The 21,251-nt window shown below is 41.3% G+C and overlaps 1 protein-coding gene and 2 pseudogenes across 1 annotated transcript in view; all 3 read right to left on the bottom strand.

Annotated features, from left to right (window-relative positions):
* Nucleotides 1–21,251, bottom strand: part of MARCHF11 (membrane associated ring-CH-type finger 11) — a 96,226-nt gene that overhangs the window by 24,441 nt on the left and 50,534 nt on the right. The gene's annotated exons all lie outside the window — the stretch shown is intronic.
* Nucleotides 1,818–1,936, bottom strand: LOC120586417 (uncharacterized; annotated as a pseudogene).
* On the bottom strand, nucleotides 9,802–9,920 carry LOC120586382 (uncharacterized; annotated as a pseudogene).

Genomic DNA, 21,251 nt, shown 5'->3' with positions numbered 1-21,251 from the left:
TAAACACATTAATTTCAAAGTGCCGGACATGTGAATTTTAACCCATTTTAAATGTGATGTCACCAAACAAGTGTGAAGTGTCAATGTCCGTTGTTCTTTAGTTTTGATCTGCGTTAAATACAACTATGTGGCAAGCAACATAGAAACCCGCTTCCAACTGGCAACTGGCATCCATCACATCCTAGATGGGCACTACCAGGTCTATAAGCATTAGGTTACCCTTTATCGATTTATTAACCACATCAGGTAGATGGAAACAAATCATACTTTTAGATCCATGAGGCAAAGGTGTCCAACGATGACATTGTGTGTGTATTGACTGATGACCATTGTGTGTGTGTGTGTGTGTGTATTGTGTGTGTGTGTTGATTTTCACCTCCAATGTGTAGGCCACATGTTTTAAAATGCATATGCCTGAGTCACAAGAGTCTCCAGTAATCAAAGATGAGTAAAGAGAATTCACCAAGAATAATCTTTACTGAAATCTATTTTCTTTCTGCCAGTAATCTTTTATGTTCCAAATTCATTACATATTTTCAGTGGAGTTAAATTTGGACATCTCATTAGCATATGGTTAATTATATTTAGCTTCAATTAGGCTTACTAATTAATTGATCCGAGACTACCTTTCAGAAACAACGTGGTAGCCATAGACTCTACTAGACACTCATATTTGGGTGAACTGGTGGGGTTGGCTTTACACGGCTGTGGTAACTCCTTTGACACGGGAAATTGTGGTGGCTGTCATCTCAGAGTCAGCATGACTGCAAGGAGTGGAAGGCCATGCTCAGGTGGCAGGCTGCTGGCACATGAGGCTTAGCTATTCCTTAGCAGCAAAGGTGAATGATTAAAGGGACAGACTTACTAGAATAAGGAACAATGATGCTTCACATTTGTTTGGTGATACCAAATTTAAAATGGTTTAAAATTCAAATACCTGGCAATTTGGAATTAAAGTGTTCAAAATTATGCCAGGAAGCTGGGGCGGGGGGAGGAGAACAACTCTTGACTACAGTACATTGGGAAGCTTAATTATTGACAATTATCATAGCTATTACTTTTCATCATGGATATAAGAATTTAAGATTTTTGAGGCTTATTTTTAAGGATAAACTTCAAATCTGTAATGAGCTCACTGAAATTTTTCATTTTATACCTCTTCGCTAATAACGCAGATCTACCTGAAAGTCTGTGATGGTCTGTCTTCCTTTAACCGATGAATCAAAATAGTGCTTAAAATTAGCACTATTTCACTGAATGGCTGATAGGAGCAAACCATTACTGAAACCAAAATTATTAAACCAATTATGAACACAGGCATTTCCCTTTGAACACCAACATTATCTTGGTAATTTCTTTGTTCACTGTATGCTGCTCTTTCTTATTTTTGCCATTATGTGCAAAAAGCGGGGTCATTCACATTCTTCCCACAGGAAAAATAATGCTGCATCCCACCACAAGGAAACATCATCCAGAATCCTTGCGCTGGGAGGCACACGTTACCTACAGGCTCAGCCTCAACAAGCTGTGCTAATGGGCCATTAGCTTGGACAATAAAAATAGAAGATGAGTCTCTTGGGCTTCTCTCTCTACCCCAGTGGTCTCCAAAGCCTGGATTTCAGTTTGTAAGACAATTCTGAATCTTAAACAAAATTTGTCAACTTTTCTCCTCTAAAACCCGATATATATGTTATGTATATACACTTTTCTCTTTGCTTTTTTTGTTTGTTTGTTTGTTTAGGTGAGACAACCCTTGGTTGACCTCACAGAATGCAAGGACCTTGTCAGCTTACAATCTCTTATTTTTTTATTTTTTACACCTACAGCATCCGGTCTTCCTAGGTGGTCTCCCATCCAAGTACCAACCAGGCCCGACCCTGCTTAGCTTCCTATATCAGATGGGATCGGGCTTGTTCAGGGTAGCATGACCGTAGACTACACTTTTCTCACCTACATTTCTTCCCAAAATTGGAAAGGGAAGTAACAGAACAATAACTAGATTGGCTCTAAATAATTGCTATTTTTTTCTTTCTTTCCTTAGCATTTGAGTATGTGTCGACACTTTCATATTCCCGAAAAAGCTGTTCACATCTATACAAACTATGGGACCTATTGTTTCTAGCAAAAGTGGAACCCATTAGCTCCTCTTTTGGCAGTCCATCCTCATTTAGTGAACTGGAAGTAACTTAATAATCATAGCCTCTATTTATCTGGGGCTAATATGCGCCAAGCACTTTTCTAAGATGTTACACTATTAACTAATTTTACCCTCCTGACAATTCATTTAGGGAGGTACTTTTATAATCCCCATTTGGTAAACAAGTCAACTGAATCAGAAAGAAGGCAGGGAGGGAGAGAAGGAGGGAGGCAGGGAGGGAGAAGGGAGGAAGGAGGAAAGAGGCAGGGAGGAGACAGTAGGTACATCCCACAATTTTGTTTCATTTGACTTCTTTGCGTTCCCACAAATGCCACGTACTTTTTACTTTGGCCCCTCTCTGGCTTTGAGTGTGTTCCTTCCTCAGCATGCAATGCCCTCCTCCCCTTTCTTCACTTGATGAAATCTCTCATCCATCCACAACTGACTCTAATGTCATCTAAACTCATCTCCATCGTGCCATGCCTCTTCTTAAGCAGAATCCCTCATTCTAAACTCCACAACTCACTGTTTATACTTTCTGTTTAGTGCAGATTTCTTTCCCACTTGGATCCCAGACAGGTGTTTATCTCTCTATTGTTCGGGGACTGCAGGTTTCATAACAGCAGAAGCTGAATCTCATCTCCCCGTATGTTCACCAAATAACTGAACACACTGTTGGGGCCCAGGGCAGGCTACGCCAAATTATCCCACAATGGCATATTGATTACTTTGAATTAAAGTTACTTGACAAGGAGCCAGTGCCAGACACACTGGCCCTCCCTTGCTTTGAATGCAGGATATAAATCTCCCCTGCAAAAGGCGCCCTACTTGCTCTGAAGAGCGATGGGGGCAGGGGAGGAGGTTCCTAAGAGAGACACCCTTATCACTAGAGTTAAGGAATCTAGGGCCAAAAAGCTTACATAAACAAAACTTGTTACTCCTTTACTACCCAAGCCCAAACTTTAATTAGATTCCTCATTAACGAACACCCAAATTTAAGGATATCTGTCCTGTCAATTCATCACAAATTTACAGCTTCTTTGCCTATAAAAGCTGCTGGCTCATCAATCCGAGAGTATTTATGATCTCCTACATGCACATATTAAACTGGTGTTTCTCCTGCCAATCTAGCCTTTTTTCAATTATATAATTATATAATTAGTCCACCCATAAGAATTTAAGACAAAATCCAGTAAATGCTTTAAATACACGGTATCCTGACTTGGGTTGCCATCATCTATCTGACTGCCAGATTGACATCCTCTCCATATCTATCATTCTAAAACTGCCTACGAGATGAAGTTCCATCTTTGTCCAAACCACCAGTAAGTAGAGAAGAGGGAATTCAAACTAAGATCTGTTTCGAAAGCCTAAGTTCTTTTCTAAAACGCCTTTCTCTCTGTCTGCTCTCAATCCTTCTTTCTGCCTACTTACACTGACACATTCTACATCTGAAAGCAAAAACAAAATAGACATAATTCCACCTATCTAAAAGGCAATTGTGAGGATGGGGGGAAAGTCGACAGATGCAAACTAAATCACAGTGCCAACTAAATCTGACCTATAGCTTCCTAAATGGCATTCTCAAATATTTCTTGAGCTGAAAGTTGCAGTTTGTTAGTGAGTATTAACATAAAGAAAACAATCTCGAGTAATTATATCTCAATTCCTCCTTAATTCTGATGAAGTTTAGAAGGAATTAAATAAACTCTCATTGGAAATTATTTAATATTCTCTTTATACACAACTGTTTATAGACGCACCAAGTACGGTTCACCAGTCATAAAAAGATACAATGTACGTGGCCTAGAATTGAGTATCATTTTCTGTTAGGGTCCATGTTATTGTGGCCCTCTTCATGGGAAATTAAATAAGTACCCCAATTATTACAACAGACTTCTGTAAAACCATGGTAAAGTGTTACCCTTACCAATGAGATCTTACTAATCAACACAGGTTTACTATTGCCTTCTGGAAAAAAAAAAAAAGAAGGATGGAAAAAATGCTAGGAATTTTCCTTAAAGAAATGATAGGAGCCCAAGCCAAGGTAAGACCGAGAGTCTTCCCCTTGTATAAGTCACTTCCAACCAGTAAGATAAGAACTGAAGAAGGCCTCTGGGAAGCTATTTAGAAAGATATACATGTCATTCCGTTGGCTGAAAGAGTTAATGCATCTTCTGTATTTAGAACTCAGTTTTCTCCCTGAAAATAACAAGTGATCAGAGAGAACAAAGCTGAACTCAGAGAAAGTAGATTCATTCAGTGTGCATTAAATCATTCATTTTAAAATGCTGCTTCATCTTTGTTTTTGCAAGGCAGGCTGAATATGAATCATAAGCTAATAGATTTGTAATATGATGATTTATAATTTGCAGGTGACAGGTGGGATTACTCACAAGTGTCACAGGAGAGAACACCTGCTCTTAAGAAGTATCCTCTTCAGTAAAATGAATTTAGCTAAAACCTATTTTCAATCATCTTTAGATGATTTTTAAATTGAACCACTAAAGTTGGGATTTGAAATGCTGGCAGAACACAGCTCAATGTGTAATCAATTTGACATGTGGATACAACATTCAGTTAATTACATGCCCATTCTTTAGAGTTGTATTTATAGGCTGCTTAGTAAAAGTGATTTCATGGTTTGGTATGGGTCTTTTCTGCTAGAAAAGTTTCTTCATAAAATTATCAGAGCTGAGATAAATGTCAGATGTAAGGAATTTGCTTTGCTTCTGAAAAAGACAAAATCTAAACAACTCAGAGAAAACAATTAGGAAAACAAAAGTGCTTCTTTAAAATATTAGCAAAATCAATAAAACTTTAGCAAGGCTAACCAAGAAATGAAACAGGAAATACAAGACTGATCCTACAGATAAAAAGAGTCGTAAGTGAAAATTATAAATGATTTTATGCCAATTAATTCAATAACATTGATGAAACAGAAAAATTCTTTGAAAAGCATAATTTACCAAAATTGACTCAAGAAGAAACAGAATGTATGAATAACCCTATAGCAAATAAATTAAATTTTTATGCAAAAGCCTTCCACAAACAAATGAACAGACACCTCCAGGATCGGATGGTTTCACTGGAGAATGTTATCAAATATTTAGAAAATATAATATCAATCTTACATATATTCTTTCAGAAAATAAAGGAGGACAGACCATTTTCTTTCCAGCTCATTTTATGAGGCCCGCATAAGCCTGATACCAAAACTTGACAAAAACATTAAAAGAAAAATTACAGACCAATATTCCCTATGAGCATAGATTTTTTTTAAAATCCTCTACAAAATATTAGCAAATCAAATACAGCACTACATAAAGGAGCGAGTGGAGTTTATTCTAGGAACACAGGTTGGTACAACATTCAAATATCAATCAATGTAATCGACCTTATTAACAAACTAAAAAAGAAAAATATTTCCTCAATGTATGTGGTAAAATTATATGATAAACAACAATCATGATGAAAACTAGGAACAGAAAAAAAACTTAACCTGAAAATAGTGTCTACAAAACACTTCAAGCTAAAACAATATTTATGGTGAAAAAAAAAGGAAAGAATGCTTCTCCACCCCACCCCAAATCAGGAACTAGGCAAAGATATTAGCCTTATTGCTTCTATTCAATGTTGAACTGAACATTCTAGTCAATAGAATAGGCAAGAGAAAAAAAGATAGGATTAAAGATTGTAAAGGAAGAAGTGTAAAACTGTCTCTATTTACAAAAAACATAATTATCTATGTAGAAAACCTTAAGGAATCAACGAGAAAACCTACTAAAATTCGAGTTAATCTAGCAGAGCCTATAAATACAAGGTCAATAAACAAAGATCAATTGTATTTAAATACCAGCAGCAAAAAGTTGAGGGAAAAGATTACAAAAACGATACCACTGTAAAAACACCAGAGATCAGAAATTACATAGGACTAAAATTTTTAAAATAATTGCTAAAAGAAATTAAAGAACTAAATAAATAGCACTTATGGATCAGAACACTGATTATTGTTCGGATAACCATTCTCCCCAAATTTAACTTCTAAACTTAAAATAGAATAAAAATAATATCACAAAAACAAAGCTTTCTTGTTATCATTTACATTTTTGAAAAAGAAACCACTCATTTAGAATGTTCATCAATCAGCTGATGTTAGAATCTAATTTTAACTCATAGCGATTGAAAAAGGAAAATATGTCTAATCGTTGGTCGCAATTCCACAAGATTTAGGCAGGAGAAAAATGCCCTGAACCACTTTCTCATGGGGAACAGTCTTTACTACCGCTCTCTTGGCTGTTGGCAATGCATATCCTTCAAGAGACAGAGCCTTGGCCACAGATGAGTGCTTTGTTTAATTAACATGCCTGGAACTGGATCATGTGACCAATGGAAGTGCAGGGAGGTGATGGGCAGCTCCCCACATACTAGAATGCTGTGAGCGGTTCGTGGTGTCGTACGGAACTCAGCACATCAATCAATGTTTTTCCTCTGAGGTTTGAGAAGCCATGTCCCAGGACTACGGAGATGTGCTCAGTATGGTTTGCAGCTCAGAGAGAAGAAACTGAGCACCTCAAGCAGAGGGTCACCTTAAGGTTCCTGCGTCCTAGGATTAAGAGAGAAATTGTCTTCCCCCAGAAAGGAAGCCCCTGAGAGAAGACGTCTAAGAAGACTTCACTCCAGTAGTGAGATTCTTCCCAGCTTTCCCCACGGCAGCTGGGCTCAACTGGGGTGGATGCACAAACAGGCAAGGCTGCCCTTTAACCTCAGATCCAGGAGAATGAAATTCTGGATAAATTGAAACAAAGGTGAAACTGGCCTGAGGCCACCTGCAGCAGCAAAGGGACTGAGTATCCAGTTAGGCCAGAGGGATCAGAGCAGGCTAGAAAGTTTGAAAATTCAATTCCAGGAGGCGAGGAAATTAATCCAAAGTGAAGGTTTAGTTACCAAGTGAGAAGCAGGACTGGCAGCGCCCAGAGGCTTGGAGCAGGAGGGACACTCAACACAAGAGGCATCTGTGAATGGCCAGGGACCAGGACACTGAATCTATGAGTGAGATGAGCCTCCCCGCTCCCACCCCGCCCCCCCCAAAAAAAACTCCTGCCCAGCAAAACCCTTCTAGCAAAAGCTGCCCTTTATCCAGACGCCAAGTCTTTGGAGAGAGTCCTCAAGACTATCCTACCTGGCTATCTCCAGAGTCACAAGAAGAAGCAGCTCAAAAGAGAAGAAGGCACAAAGTTTTCTTATAAGGGATGAGTGTCCTTGGTTGAGAGGTTTCATCTAACAGAGAAAAATCTCTCAGATGACTGAGTCTTAACAGGAACAACAACTTTTCGAACTGACTAACAAGTAGATTAATTTAGTGACTACAGGGTATGGAATCTATAGAAGGAAGAGCAAAGATTTTGGATCTCACTTATGAAAAAAGAGTATTTATTCCTCCACTGCTTTCTTCTCATTCTTCCAGAACCATTTATAGCTCATCTCTCATTATAATCATATTTGTCAAGGGTCTGTTAGTCCAGATTTAACAGTCCAAAAATTAAAATCAAAAGAAATTTTAGCTCCTCAATGTTCAAGAGCTTATATGGCCTCCTTTCCTGTGTTTGCTTGTAACAAAAAGCAGGTGACATCCATTATTTCAAATCAGGGAAATTTGGCCCAAGTGTCAACTGTCTAATATAGTTAGTCTTAGTAACTAGATTTTGTCCCATGTGAATTAAAAGTGTGTGTCTGCACATATAATGCATTTTTGTTTCATTACTCTTCTCAGTATTCGGTATTAATTATGTTTAAACATAGGCTCCCCAGGGGATCGCTAAGTAATTAGTAGGTGGTCATAACTGTATTTAATTGTTCTCTCCACAAGGAGTTGAAAACTACCTTTGCTATAGGAGTTTACTGAAACTCTCAATGGGCTGCTATTGCTTTCGATCTTGCTTTGGGAGCAGAATTTTCAAGGAAAGCAACTACCTTCCCATGTAAATACTTCCGTTCATGTTAATCAATCCCTGAGAATTCTCCTGCTGGTCAGAACAGCACCTGGGTCATTGGAGACCATAGCGTGAGGCAGATCACCACGTCTGTGGAATTCATGAAGGCTCTCCACAAAGTGGTTTTCTTGGGCCACGGGGAGGCAGTATGATGGGCTGGGATGGAGAGCGAGTTAGTCTTCTCATAAGAACCTCAAAGTTCTCTGTAAAATGGCGTTTGACATAGCTGTCTCAGGATAATTGTCTACTGATGCTTCCATGCCTTGCTTTCTTTCCCTAGTTGTGTTCCGGGGACTGAAACGGTGCCTGTGATACTGGCAAGTGGCTGAGTCAGTAACAGGGAAGACACAGCTCATCAAAATGAGTAATGACATCTAAGCAGTGTCTACAATATGGAACTGGGCTTTGCTGCAGTTCCTGGTTAGAGAAATCTTCCTGTGGGATGACGTCACCAATGTAAAGGGGCACACGGAATTCCGCTTCCTTTAAATCTGTGTCATGTATAAATGTATCCATTCAACATACACTTATCGAATGCCTGGTATGTGCAAGACTCTAAAGAAATCACTAGACTTAGGAAAACTTCCTATTCTCATAAGATCACCCTACAAACAGAAAAAGAAACACAAAAGGCTTCCGGGACAAGGTGACACGTGAGCTGAGTTTGAAAGAACAGGTAAGAAGAGCTGGCTCAGTGGAGAGAGTGTGCTGAAGACCTGGGAAGAGATGGGAAGGGCAAACAGGAAGACACTTGTGCAAAGAAGCTGGTATGTTTGGAAAATAGTGAGATTTTTCTTGTCACTAAAGAGCAGAATGCACGTGGGCAAGTGGTAGGAGCCAGCTCATGAGGGGCTTCCAGAATTGGCTGTGGAGTCTAAACTTGATCCTGTAAAGGCAATGGCTACTAGATAATCACAATAAAGAACTAGTCTGAATGTGACGGGATGTCTCAGAGAGGTCTACCTCCCTAGTCCCATTTTTGCTTCCTCTGTTTTTCAAAGATGAGCGCAATATATCACATCCCACGTGTTCTTCTGCCATGCGATCTTCCTGTCCCCATTGAGAAGCAGAGTGCATTTCTCCACCTTGGGTAAGGGATGCTTTGACCACTAGGATGTGGTAGAAGTGACCTTATGTATCAATTCCAAAGCACAGATATTAACTGTCCTGGAAGCTTCTTCTTTCTCCCTCCTGAGAGCCATGCCATCTAGGCAGTGAGACAACCTCGAGGCCACCATGCTGTGAGCATCTCAAGCCATGTAGAGAGACTCTGGGAGATGAGACACCATGCAGAGGAGACCACAGAGCACTAACGCACGAGGCATGCGAGTGAGGACGCTATCTTGGAAGTGGGTCATCCGGCCTCAGACCGCTCAGGAGACGCCCCAGTGATCCCAGAAAAATCATGCAGCTGAACGCATTCCAACCACAAAATCACAGTAAAAATGGTTGTTTTTTAACCACGAAGTATTAGGATAGCTTTTTCAGTAGCAACAGACAAGAGCGAGTCCTCCAATCACTGATCATTCTTTGCATCGTGGTAACTACAGAAGCGATAGGCTGAGATTCAGAAAACCAGATTCTTGATGTATCACCAACTCGAACAGGTCTTCCAAGTTCCAACTTCTTGGCCCTTCTCTTTCTCATTTTTATTTTTATTTATTTTTTTAACACCTACAGCATCTGGTCTTCCTAGGTGGTCTCTCATCCAAGTACTAACCAGGCCCGACCTTGCTTAGCTTCAAAGATCAGATGGGATCCGGCACGTTCAGGGTGGCGTGGCCGTAGACTCTTCCTCATTTTTAAAATGAAGATTTCAATTCAGTCATCTCTAAGGCCCCTTTCTGCTCTACAGTTCCCTCAAACACTCACTTCTTTTTTTTTATGTAACCTTCCCTTTCCTTCCCACCTTTTCTCTTATCCCTCCCCATCCTCTTCGCCCAATCTATCAATCTATAGATAGACAGATTGTCAATATATATATATATATATATATATATATATATATATATGGACAATTATATAACAAAATGTCCTTAAAGGCATAAGGGGTGTTTTGTAGGTGATGGAAACATTCTAAAACTGGAATGTGGTGATGGTTGCACAGGTCTATAAATTTACTAAAAATTACTGAATTGTATGTAAAAAATGGGTAAATTTTATGACATGTAAATAATACAATGCAATTAGTTTTTACACGCTCCAAAGAAATCCTTAAAATAGAAAAATGAGTAAAATCATTTTGGCAATTATCTGCTTAGTTCGTGTGTGTTGTCTTCTATCATAAAATACTTGAAATGTCCTTAATTTTTAAAATTAAATGTAACTCCTAGCACAACCCAACAGAGAGGGAACTTCTAAGAAGGCCATTCACCTAAATTAAGTCTTCTCAGCTTGAGTGATGGGAAACAGAGGGGCAACAAACAATAAGCCATAAGCTGTGCAGAAGAGATTGTGAGTTTCATGATGGGGGTTTGGTGGATAGACATCGATGTGCGCTAAAGCAATCCAGAATGGCTGCATGAAGGAGACAGGCCTGTCCGTGAATGGCAGGGAGAATTTGTACACATAAAAGTCTGAGCTAAGACCTTCCAGAGAGGGGCAACCTGAGCAAGACTCCACGGAGGGGGAATGAGCAAGGGATGCTATTTCTATGGGGACAAATTTAAAATAAGGCTCGGTCTGCAGGACTCCAGAGGGAGCACTTGAGAAGTGACACTGTGGTTGGGAACTGAGAGATTCTGCTACATACCACCTAGAAATGTGACTAACTTCCTCCCTACAAGTGCTATATGATTATCTATTTACACCTCACAGTAGGCTCTCTGTAGGCAGAGATTGTACTTTACTGATGTCTGAGTCTTTATATTATTGGCACAGTACCATGGCACATTGGCCGAATTCAAGAAGCATTAGGTGAATGAATGAGGTTTGGTTTTGCTTTGTCTCTTTATCTGATTTGTTTTGACAGCATGAAAGGATACTCCAAAATCACTTTACCTTCTAATTTCTGCTCTGTGGTTCTCAACTAAGGGTAATTTTGCCCCACCCACTCTCCAGCAATCTCTGGAGACCTTTTTCCTTGTCATCACTGGAGATCGTGCTACCAGCATCTAGCGGGTAGAGGCCAGGGATGCTGCTAAACATCCGATGACACACGAGTCAGCCCCACAACAAAAAACTACCTGGCCCAAAATGTCAATGGTGCAGAGGTCGAGAAATCCTGTTCTAGTCTATCACACTCGAGACCAAAAAGATGCTGTGTTTGGATTTGGGGGATTTAGTTGTATTCTCTTCTGAACTTATGGCATACTTATCTTTTAAAAGAAATGAGGGGGAAAGAGGCTGATTCAAGATAATTGCCCTTAGTTCCCTGGGAAACTTAATAGCGGTGATGTCCGAGGGTGTCATGGGTTATATCATCAGCTAGCAAGCAAACTGCATTACATGGTGACCACAGCCATAAAATGCGTGAGAAAGGGATGGTGCAGAGAGGACAATGTCAGATGCTGATTAAGGTGCTGATAAGTTCAAGGCACATAGTTAAAAACAAGTTCATATTCTTTGTGATTCTGCCTGTAGTAATCTACATGTATATATTGGCCAGCATGGTAACTTTCTAAACAAATGTATGAAGCATGAATGAATAAGGAAAAAGCATGTTCCTTAAAAAAAAGATTTCTTTATAACATGGGAAGATAGAGATGGATGGATGAACAGATGGATGGAAGGGAGGGAGGCAAGAAGGAAAGATGAATGATAGATGATTAGATAGATAGATAGATAGATAGATAGATAGATAGATAGATAGATAGATAGGATAGATGATAGATAGATAGATAGATAGACAGATAGACAGACAGACAGACAGACAGACAGATGATAGACAGAAATAGATGACAGACAGATAGATAAGATGACAGATGACAGACAGGATGATGATGACAGATGATGACAGACAGATGACAGACAGACAGACAGGACAGATGACAGACAGATGACAGACAGACAGACAGACAGACAGCCAGACAGCATCAGCATCAGCACGCACGCATCGTTATCAGCATCGCCATCGCTATCGGCAGACGACAAAGGTGTTCAGCATATATCACGCATAATACGGACAGACAGACAAATGAATAGATAGCTGGATAAATGGACAGACGGACAGATGGATGGATGGATGGACAGATGAACAAACTGAGTTACCCTCATCCAAGGCCACAACTAAGGTCACTATAACATTCAAGATACTGTGTGGCCATCCTGCATTGTCTCCATACACTATAATCACCCAAATTAAGAGAAACAGTTGCCTTTTCTGTTTTGGGTTGGCAATTGGAAGAAAGCTATCCAGAAAGATTAGGATGATGCTAATACAGCTTCTGGATCAGGCACCTTCAGGCCTCGGGGAGGGGAAAGTGCCCTGCAGACTAAATGAGAGTGTTGTTTTGGGGAAGGCATGACTCCAGGGAGAAAAGCAAAAGCAGTCTGGTACTGAGAGAAACGGTGGTCAAGGACGAAAAATGCGTCTGCTGAAGACCAAATTCAGCCTATTCTGCGTCTGAACATATACAGTATATACAGTTTAGCACTTGTCCTCATAAAAACACACTTGGAAGGAGACAGGAAGCTCCTCAGAGGACCTCTGTTTTAAGGTGAAGAGTGGCCCAAGCAGACACATGAACTGCCATGGCAAGGCCACTGAGCGGGCTGGTGGAACATCAGCGTGACCACTGGAATCAGTCCAGGGTTCCTGTTACTCTGCCGCCATGCTCTGAATTGACCCTGAAACCTCTCTCTTCCTCGACTTGGATCATCTTCTCAATCCCGTGGGCTTGTGTGCCAGTCATTCTTAATTCTGGTTTGCCAGTCCAAGGGAGCCAGCACGTTACTCACGACAGTGGCACAAACCTCCTGCCCCATGACTCAAAACATCAGAATAATGAACATTACAGAAGGGATGAATATGGATTTATCCACATGGCAGCTAAACTAGCTTTTAAGCAACTTATGAACAAGATTTATCTAATAGAGGATGTGACGGCAAATTTTCTGGAGTTTTCCCTCCTTGGAGAGATGCCTAGAGTGAAAAAATAAACTAAGTGGCCTGGAGAGAAGAGGTGGGCCTGAGGAAAGTACTATTATTGTTAGGAAATCGTGTCCTGTGCTATTGCTTTTTAGGAGGTTACGTCCCTATTAAAGGATAATTGATTCTTCAACAAATTTCCTTGACAAAGGCTTTGTAATCTAAGGGAATATTACTCGGCCATTATAAAGAATGAAATCTTACCATTTGCAACAACATAGATGAACCCGTAGGGTACTATGCTGAGTGAAATGAGTCAGACAGAGAAAGACAAGTACCATGTGATCTCACTTATATGTGAGATCTAAAGATCAAAATAGATGAACAAACAAAACAGAAAAAAAAATGTTTTGTAATCAAATGTAGGAAAGTACAATTTGAGTTAAGGATGCTTTGCAAATAGTAAAATAAGGAAATTTGTACCCGCAAATAATTAATAAATCATTAAATAGCTACAACAATATTAAATGTGCTCCCCACTACACGCATACTAAAATTTTTAAAAAGCCTATATCTGGGCATTTTAGGGCTAAGAGCCGGAGAGGGAGGGCAGGCATGAGGTCGCAATGGTGGTTCAGAACTTGGAAGGTCCAGAGAAGAGGAAGGGGACTTGCTAGTGGCAGAACTGTTCCCAAGGCAGGACAAGCTCCATGTGGAGCAAATGACCATAGGGGATCGCACCCGTTCACTTCAGTCGGCTTGGGGCAGGGAAAGCAGGGCAAAGAGGGGGCCACAAAGCAAGAGGTTCAGAGAGAGCACACCTGGGAGGTGAGGCTGGTGGCGGTAGTGATCTCTGGAAGCTGTTCTCACTGACATTACAAGGACGGGGCATGGGGCGGGAGGGAGGGAGTGGACAGCACAAAATGAGGCCGGTGTACTTCCAGGTAGATGAGGCACGTAGCTGGGCTGTGCTCTGTGTAGAGCGTGCACGTACACGTGTGCATGTGTGTGTGCATGTGCATGTTTCTGACTATGCACCTGTGTCCTCCGCCTGGTGCTGATGATGTTAACATCAAAAGCCTCGATGTGGTCAGACCTCAATGAGAGTTCCAATTCTGCCATTCCCTGTACAACCCTGGAAATTGCTTAACTTTTCAGAGTCTCGGTTTCCTCATTTGCAAAACAGGATTCCTCTTGCAAAACAAGAACACATACCTCGGAAGACGACCATGAGCATCACAGGAGAAAATTTTCATGAAATTCTTAGCAACGAGCATCCCTAGAACATAGGCACTCAAATAGCAGTAACTAGCTATTAACTGTTAAAAGGATGGAGTTCCCAGAGATTCCCCACCCAGCCCTGCGAGAAAGTCAGCCGGGGGACATGTTATCAAGTGGGCAAAGGCAGCAAATGCCACTTTTTTTTTCTTTCCAGGACCATTAGCCTAACATATCAGTGAAATCCCATTTAGGGAACACACTTTCTCCCCAGTTCTCTAGCAAACTGGGAAAATTATATTTGTATATTTTTTATTAATTTAGAAAATTTTATAATATGTACAATTCTAAAGGACTCTTATAAAAGACAAAAATGATCATACAAAGAATTCTTGGTTAGGACACTGATTGAGACCAAGATCACATAATTCAATTTCTGTTATCTGTAAGATTATTTTTCACATATGAATCATTAAAACGTGTCCTTGGACTCAAAGGAGACCGGATGTAATGAAGAAGACTGTCCATCCATCCATCTGCTTTTTCACATTTCCACCGCTATACTAACGCCTGAGCTACCAGTCATGGGTCAAGGGCGGCATTTCATATATGAAGTGCACAATCATAATGCAATACAATATAACATCATATAATAACAAATAGACATTTATTTGAACTGAAAATATTAGAGGTTAAAAAAAAAAAAACGCTTAGAAACATTCCAGTCAAACTCCCATTTTATAGATGCTGAGGACAGACGTAAGGTGACTTATCCAAAGTCACACAACTAGTTAATGGCCAACATTATAAAAGTTACAGATCTCACATTACAATTAGTAATAGCAGACTCAGAAATGATGCAAATTTATATTTCTGATCTCTAGCTTATGAAGTAGTAATTACTATATTCCTTGAGGTCTGACAAGAAAATAATTCATTGAATATCTAAAATCAGCAAATTAAAGATGATGCAGATTTTTTTTATGGTCTCCATGACGGAAACTACTAATACATGAACAACACCGCTAGTATACTAAAGCCTAGGCAATATGTGATATATTTTAAATAGAATTGGCTCTGGTACACATATTACGTTTCCTGAAAATTATTAGTAGTCTAACATGATTTATAGAAAGCTCTTTATACCTCAGAATGGCAATATTCAAGGTATCTTAAGATTTCTTTTTGGTGTTGGAGAATGGAGATTTCCATTCCAGAGGAGGTAATCTATGTGTAACATAGAGTTAATCACTTTAATACAACAACCATAATTAATGTTGACTAGTGATCAAATGAAAAGCATGACTAAAATGTGAAAAAATATCCCTAAGCATGCTGAGGATATAAGTAACTCAATGTTATCAGTGCTTGACTTTTAAAAAGACAGAATTTTAGAAAGAGTCTTTTTAGATCTGAGGCTATCTTCTCCAGCTAAATAAAGTAATATATGTATTTGAATGAGGAGGAAGAGAGCATAATTGAGGAATGACATCAGAATCTCGACATCACACATACCATCTTAAGAAATTGTTAACAATACTATCCACCCTCCTGATTTCAATATTTTATATCAAGAGAATATTTTTATCTTCAAAAGAAGGTTATTATCTTACTTCCTCACGGAGCTGGTTTATAATGCCAGAATTAAAAGTAACAGAAATCTTGCTTTTAAGATAAAAAAAAAAAATGAGATTACAGGACTAAAGGAAATAAAATAACAGAAAGAGTCTAAACTCTGAAAAATATTTCCTGTGCTTCATTTTTGCAGTGATGATGTTTTTGGGTCAACTGCCAATACGCCCTTTTTTCCTGACTTCCAGATCTTCTATCTCCCAGAAAGCATCACTGCTCTTGGTAGAGCGGACATCTCCATCTTGTCCAGAATTGTCCAAACGGTAGATTTGGAGGACCTCGTGGCATGTATACAAGGGTTGACATTCTTGCAAGTCTTTCTTTTACAATCAAAAAAATATGGCCGCCTTAATTATCAATATGAAAATAAAATACAATGTGGTTTCTCACATTCTCCTCTTAATTAAATGTACTTTGATTATTTGGGTGGTTGTTTTAAGAATTTAAAAATGACAACAACAACAACGATGAAAAAAAAAAACCCGTGCTGTGGAATCCAGAAACATTTATCAGAGCTTTTTCAGTTGATGATATCTATCCATAGTATTTAACCACGCACCAGGGTTCACACAGCCGAGACCATTTCATCCCTTGGCAGGGACTAAATTCCTGTCATCACTAAGGCTCATGAATAAGATTATGAGTCTCAGCTCTGCAGTAACACGTCTAATGGAGGCTGAGTTTTTGGTAAGGGCATTTTGCAATAAGCACGCCTGAAAATGAAATATTTAGTCAACCTACTTATGAAGATAAAATTTGCGAGTCTAATTTAAACCATTATTTTGTAATGAGTACCCACCCTCTCGCTCCCTAACTCATCGACTTCCCTTCTTGAACACCTGCATCCCTAACACCTGCCTTCCAAATGCACGTAGGTCCTCTTCCTGTGCTTCTCTAACTGTGAGTTTTGTGCTGCCAGCTTTCTCCTCAGCTGAGGAGACTGTCAAGTGCAGCTTGATGTCACAGCCTCATCAGTTTATGGGGAAAGAATGAGCTCATCAGTATATCCGAACTGAGGGCCCCGAAGGCAGAAAGGGCAGAAGTGACCGCATGAAAGGAGAATGGTGTTCCTTAAAGAAGCGCTGTCCGAAAGAGTTATGTTAGCAGCCACCTCGGATTTTTAACACGTTGGGTCAGAGGGAAGGAAGAAAAAGATGTTTGTCAAAATTTCGTACCAGTTAAATTGAAACTTGGAGCGTTGTGGGAAATTTTCCCACGAGATCCTTATCTTTTTATGGGAAAATTTCAACATAAGCCGTTCGGTTGAGATAGTTTTACACGTACCTCCGTGGGGACTAAATCTCCTGGGCACAGGCTGACAGGCATTTTGAGGTGGAAAATCACTTAGAGCATGATGGCAGAAGCTTGGTATCACAATCCCAGGCTTTGGAACACGCAGGTACTTACGAATGACCATCAGAAGACACGGCAAGCGACAAAGAAAATCACCCTTTTTACGTTTATCAAGTCCATGCATAGTATTCTTGAAGATAGTGTCCTCAGAGAAAGCATTTACACCACACGAGGCTTATTGCGTGTCTGTCTGTCTGTCTGTCTGTCACCACAAAGTTGCATCTATCTCTATGAAATGAAACTGCCCGGGGCCTGGGGTTCTCTCACACCAGGAATACCCTGCACCCACTGAGCTGCCCTCACGACACGTGCCCCAGCTAACAGGGAGCTGGGACTGCTCACTCACTTTTCTATGCCTATGATTTCATCAAACAACTCTGAGTATCTCAAATGGCTTGGTTCAGCCTAACCCCGCCCCCAAAGTGCTCAAGACTGTTATTACGGGTGATTTGGAAAATAGTCTCTACCACCTGTGAACCTCTAACAGAAAGCCGTGCTGAGCTCCTGATTGCTCTTGCCTTCTCCGAAAGCATGAAAGGATTCCACAGCGACTTGAGGAAAATGAACCTTAGGCTACTGGAATCGGAAGCAGAAGCCGCTATTTGGAATAATTAGTCAAAGCTGTTATCGTCCCATGCACGATGACGTCACATTTGGAATACCCGGAAAGAATTCAAAGGGATAACCTCATGCAATGCTAAACAGTTGCACAGAAGTACCTCAACCTAAGGACAGATGTCTAAGAAGCTGGATTTGGGAACAAATGCCATAGAAGTTGCTTTCTCAGACATGGATCCACCACCTCGTGCAGGGTCAGACAGTGGGCGAGGCCAAGACTGGTTTCAGGCACAAGGATAAAAGCTCAAGAAGAGGGGGTGGCCTGGCCAGGACATTTGAGGACAGAGAGAATGGGCGAGAACGAAACTCTAATACGTCATCCGCCCATTAGAACCTCAGAGCGATTATTTAAATTCCAAGTCAAAACCACCGAGAAGGGCCAATGCGCAGACACTGCAGCACAGCAGTGAAAACAGCGAGGAATTTACCAGAGGAAGAATTAGAAGCAAGAGGAAAGATGAGTTTTGTAGCTGTTCCACGTGAAAAGAACCACCTAACTTAACGCACGGGGGGCGGGGCGACGGCGGGTAGCTGAGCACCAGGACTGCTCGGGAAATTTTTTAATTGATTTTCCTCAATATGGAGATAAATAAAAAATGACTGATTCAGCTGCGCTATACAATATGGCTCATTTGGGATGCCGTGGATTATTTATTTCTGAGTACGCGCCCATTCAACATGTTGACTCACTGACTTTTTAAAGCCGTCTGATAAAATGGTGCAGATTTTCCTTAAACAGGTTCATTTTGGTTGACCTGCTTCAGGGCCAGCTTCTTCTTTGCACTCCTGAGTTGTTTTTACACAAACGAGGGAGGGGAGGAAATGTCCTGCTAGGAAGAGCTCTATGAAAAGCGGCAGAGGATGGTCACACCCACATCGGGACTTGGTCCCTCGGGAAGGCCACGGGCCCACTGAGATTGGTGATGGCTTTCGTTAAACTCAACTCCTTCCAAAATAAACCAGGAAATAAACTTTCCTCCTCCACCCCGTGCCCTCCGAGCCTGGCGCTGGACTTAACACTGGTGCAGAGACAGGCGAGTGCCCACTCACATGGGGCTTACAGACTAGAAGACATGACTGTCAGACCCCAAGTGGCACCGAGGAGGTCAGCATGCAACCATAAGCTGTGATGAGCACTGTGCGAGAGCACTGACTGCTCTGGAGGCGGAAAACAGGAAGAACTCATTTAGGCTTGGGGGTTCAGGGACGCCTCTTGGAGCAACAGGCACCTTCTCTTGATCCTGAGGGATGGGAGAAGAGCCGGGGGCGGGGGTGGGGGTGACAGGTGTGCCTGGTAAAGAGAAGAGCGTAAAGTACGAGGGGTGATTTTGAGGAACATGCGGAAAGCGACAGGTCAAAGGATGAGTGACATGAGATGAGCTCCAAAATGCAAGCCTGGCCTGGGTTGGGACGGGCCTGCGAGTCCTTAGAAGAATTGAGGTTTTCTCCCAAGATCACTAGGGTTTTAAGGCAGCAGGTGAGGTTTTCTGCATAGAGCGTGGATCTGAGCAGGGGAGCAGGAGAAAACCCAGTGACTAAGAAGGGGCCATGGCTTCGGCCGGATGGAGGCTGGAGGAGGCAAGTGAATGCAGGGGTGAATACACTGAGACAGGGAGATCGGAGCGGGAGGAGGTGGGAGGGGAAACACCAGGAGTCTGGAACAGACATGTAGCTCAAAATTCCCATTAAGCACTCAAGTGAAGATACCATGTAAGTAGCTGGATTACCACAGTGCAAGAATTACCATATTCAATGGAGAAGGAAGAAATCGAATAAAAACCAGAACGAACAGAGCAGTCAGAGTTCAGGGGAGCCGGGGAGAGAGGGCTCGGGAGCCGGGGAAGGAAGCGGGCATGGCCCGCGTGTCCCGTGTAACAGGTCTGAGGAGCGCTCTTCCAGGCCACGGCTGGCTTTAGCAAGGACAGCGCGGCAAAGTCCGAGGCAGAAGCGAGCTCAGAGCGGGTTGAAAATGACCGGGACTGAAGAGGCGGAAACGGTCACGCGTACGCCATGCAGCTGACCCTCAAACAGCAAGGGGCTTCGGGGCGCCAGCGCCCCGCGCGCTCGAAAATTCACAGATGACTTTGGACTCCCCGGGGACTGAGCCTACTGCGGACCGGAAACCTTACCGATAACGTAAACAGTTGATTAACACACATTTTTATGTTACATGTATATTCTTACAATAAAGGACGCTAGAGAAAAGAAAAACGTTGTTAAGAAAATCATAAGGAAGAGAACATACATTTGCAATATTTATTGAAAAAAATCTGTGTATAAGAGGACCCATGCGGTTCCAACCTGTGTCGTCTAAGGGTCAGCTGGGCTTCTAAGGAGTGTGGCTCAGAAACAAGAGAGAGAGCAGGGGAAGGTTCGCTTGTTAGCTGCTTGCTTTTTCTCTTCTGCTTCCTAGACTAGGGGCAGGGGGAGCACTCTAGAACTCCATATCTTGGGAATAATCCAACAGGGAGAGACACTGAAGACTTAGGAAAGAGAAGAAATGACTGAGGAACAAAAGCCTTGAACTGCTGAGCACTGTACCAGGCGGACGGAGATCACGCAGGAAGTTATCACCCTGACATCCCACACAGGACTTTAAAAAATGGTGTTTTTAAGTTTTCCAAATTCCCAGAGCTATGGAAGTTGGAAGCCTTGAGAATTTAAAATATTAAAGGATGCCTATTCGTGAACATTATGTGTTTGGGATAGCGAAGTCCTATCAGCCAACAAAACAATTATGGTCACTGACTTGCTGACAACATCATTTAAGAACCCTTAAAATTTGAGTTTATTTCACCAATTATTCCTCTAAGGCAAAATAACCCAAGGCTCTGTGTTTTATTATTTCTATTTATAGTAATAAAAACTCCACTCACAGATTCAAATAAATATGCAGAATGCAATGAAGTAAATAAACTAGCTTAAAATGCATTACTAAGTGACCCTTCCCAAATGCAGCCCCGTAGGCTTTATGTCCCACATGTGCTGCTAAGTGCTCCTCTCCGGGACACTCCCGTCCAGGCAGACGGTCCAAGGACAGCAAGTTCCATTCACAGATTTCACAAGCAGAGGCCTGCATCTGCAAGCCATGCTGTGAGCAGCCCAGAGTAGAGTCAGTGGGGTCACGAAGGAGTTTACGAGAGTAGGGCTCTATTAGTTTCTGTATTTGTTTCACCTTGGAACTCTAAATCCCGACAGATGCATTCACTCATTCATTCATTCATTCGTTCATTCATTCAACAGATAGGGACGGAACATCTACCAAGTGCCG

Source organism: Pteropus medius, unplaced genomic scaffold, assembly GCF_902729225.1.
Source record: "Pteropus medius unplaced genomic scaffold, Ma_sr-lr_union100, whole genome shotgun sequence".
In the NCBI taxonomy this organism is placed as follows: domain Eukaryota; kingdom Metazoa; phylum Chordata; class Mammalia; order Chiroptera; family Pteropodidae; genus Pteropus; species Pteropus medius.
The sequence above is the reverse complement of the archived record's forward strand: the minus strand, read 5'-3'. Positions and strand labels throughout refer to the sequence as shown.